The sequence below is a fragment of the Leuresthes tenuis genome, unplaced genomic scaffold, assembly GCF_036924035.1.
Source record: "Leuresthes tenuis unplaced genomic scaffold, fLeuTen1.0.hap1 SCAF_6, whole genome shotgun sequence".
In the NCBI taxonomy this organism is placed as follows: domain Eukaryota; kingdom Metazoa; phylum Chordata; class Actinopteri; order Atheriniformes; family Atherinopsidae; genus Leuresthes; species Leuresthes tenuis.
The window spans coordinates 32,810,098-32,812,766 of NW_027325360.1; the positions used below are offsets into that span (position 1 = coordinate 32,810,098).

Here is a 2,669-nt window from a genome sequence, read left to right on the forward strand (position 1 = left end):
CACACTTGCGGCAGAACTTGGGCTGCCCCTGGTAGTGGATGTAACCTCGGTTTTCAAGGTGGCCAGAGTGTCGCCCACCCGCTGCACTGAGCACTCTTCAGCCCTTTTAAATGGTATAACTTTGCACTCCCGCACGCTCCAGCAAGCACCATTCAAGCAACAACTTTGCACTCCAGCTTCGAACATCGGCACAGTCGCAACAAGTAAGGCGACTCTACTCAGAGAAGTCACTCTGCACAGTAAGAAGATTTCTTTTTCACAGACAGAAAGGGCTTCACCCGCAAAGGTAAAGCCTGCCAAAAATAGAAACAACTCATTAGTGCTGCTCTCCACAGAAATCTTTAGTAAAAGGCGAAAGACTTGTATGTTATGAAGAGAAACCAGAGTACGATTATCCGTCACTGCGGGAGCAGGGCATCAGGCTAGTTGGCATAGCCACCTTCCCCATGGTGAGCTTTGCTTGGTTGAGACGCTTGCTCCCCCCCCCCCCTTGCTTCTCGGCTGACCAACTAGGAACAATCGGGCCCTATTCGATGGCTGCCTTGTCTTTTACTCTGTGCAAAAGACAAGGCAGCAACAAAAACACCACGAGAATCCCGTATTGAGGCTTTGTTCTGATCGCTCATTCGGTGTCGCGTTTCTTTCAAGCAATTCTCCCGGTTAGCCCACACTCGGCTCGCTCCCATAGCCGTGTTAAAGTCTACTTCGCATTCACTCTCTTTTCTCAGCAGACTCTTGGGATTTTATCTATAAAATGAATTCCTTCACTCAAACTATGTGAAAACTGCTTTGTCCTTAATATTTACCATGTCTAGAAAGATTTAAACAAAAAAAAACAACATTGTACTTTGCAGTAAAAGAAAGAGCAAATCTAAAGTTTCAGGAATCCGAGAATAAGCTTACTTTCATGAGTTCTTCACGATTTCGGATTTTGCTATAAAATGAATTCCTTCACTCAAACTAAATTAAAACTGCTAAACCGCTAATCTGTTATATGTAAGGCAGATGTCAAATTCACCGAAATAGGATCAAAGGGTATTCGGCCAATCGAGCTGTAGCAGCTTCGGTAAAAGAGTATAAGTTGAAGAGTTTGTGAATAAAGGTGTGCGCACACATAGTGTGCTGTACGAAAATAGGCAGGGAGCAATGCCGGCTGGGGTATATGTTCTTGTATGTTGTCTGACTGTTTGATTTGAATGTGTTGTGTAAGTGTCCTGTTGAATGTTACATGTTTGGGCTTTGACACGCTTCACTGTGGTTGTTAACTGTGTGGTGTGTCCTGAAATGTTATATGTTTGGGCTGTGTGACATGCTTAATGCTTGTCAGTAGCTACCCACTTATTCATATATAGCAACTGACAACATAAGAAGTCCGGACATACTTTGATAGTAGTTGTAGAAGTATCCTTATTGATAATAGATCACTAATTCATAGTGATAGAACAGTAGATGAACAGGTGCTTGCACATGTCTCACGAAAATAAAATGGGTGTATGATTGCTGACGGCAGAGCAATACTGCCAAACTTTCAAAGTTCTTGTGGCAAACTTGATTCAGTGTCTTGACGTGTATACGCTGTTTCGCTGACTTGATTGTCACAAGAAACAAAGTGTGTTTGATAAGATCTGACCATTTTATTACGGGAGGATCAGTATGTATGGATTCTGATGTGACTGATAAACCCATTCGTATCTTAAGCATAATCTAATACATGAGACAACGCCCTGGCACACGATAAAAAAAAAAAAGAGAGAGAGCGGTTTTGTGTCCCCACAGTCCATAATGTAGAAAAGAGAGAAAAAAGCCTTTCTGATTTGGTGTGTGTGCTCATAGTGCAGAGTGTAGAGAAAAGAAAGCCGTTTTGGTGTCACGGGTGTTGTGACTTACACACACACATTTCTAAATTGAGAAAGGAAATTATTTTAGAGGAAGCACTAGAGTTTAGATCCCACATTTGTTGATAGGCATTCATTTATTTCTTCACTTCTGATGAAGTTTCAACAATAAACAACAAACTTTGTATTATGAGAAAGAACCAGAATCATTCTTCAGGAATCCGAAAATAAGCTCTATTTTATGAGTTATGCACGAATTCGGATTCTCCTATAAAACGAATTCCTTAACTCAAACCAAGTTAAGACTGCTTTGTCCTTCATATTTATTCATGTGTAATCAAGTTTCAACGATAAACAACGTTGTACTTTGTAGAATGAGAAAGAACTTCTTCAGCAATAAGCATCTCTCGACATATGACGAAGTACAGATTTTGCTATAAAATTAATTCCTTCTATCAGCCTGACTTAAAACTGTTTGTCCTCCTTATTTATCCACTTCAAATCAAGTTTCAACAATTAAAAAAAAATTGTAGTTTGAGAAAGAACAACTTAATCTTCAGCAATCAGTATAAAAAGAGGTGCAAATGCCAACCATACATACCTAAAAGGTGGAGCGGAAGTATTCAGCTGCAAGTAGGTGTGAATGTTCGACCATAATTTGTAAAAAGCGGGTAAGAAAAGGTTCGAATGCCCGACTATATATTAACAAAAGCGGGAGGAGAGGTCTTCGGATGAGAGTGGGTGAGAATTTCCAACCATAATCTATAAAATACGGTGAAAAAAAATATGTGAATGCCTCATAGAACACTAAAAGCGGAAGTGTTCGGCTGCAAG

General features: G+C 40.4%; 1 non-coding gene across 1 annotated transcript; it reads right to left on the minus strand.

Moving 5' to 3' along the window:
• Nucleotides 1-275: 275 nt before the first annotated feature.
• Nucleotides 276-389, minus strand: LOC140310765 (U5 spliceosomal RNA). Its single transcript, XR_011916805.1, has one exon. It is a non-coding gene; the product is annotated as a U5 spliceosomal RNA (small nuclear RNA).
• Nucleotides 390-2,669: the final 2,280 nt, after the last annotated feature.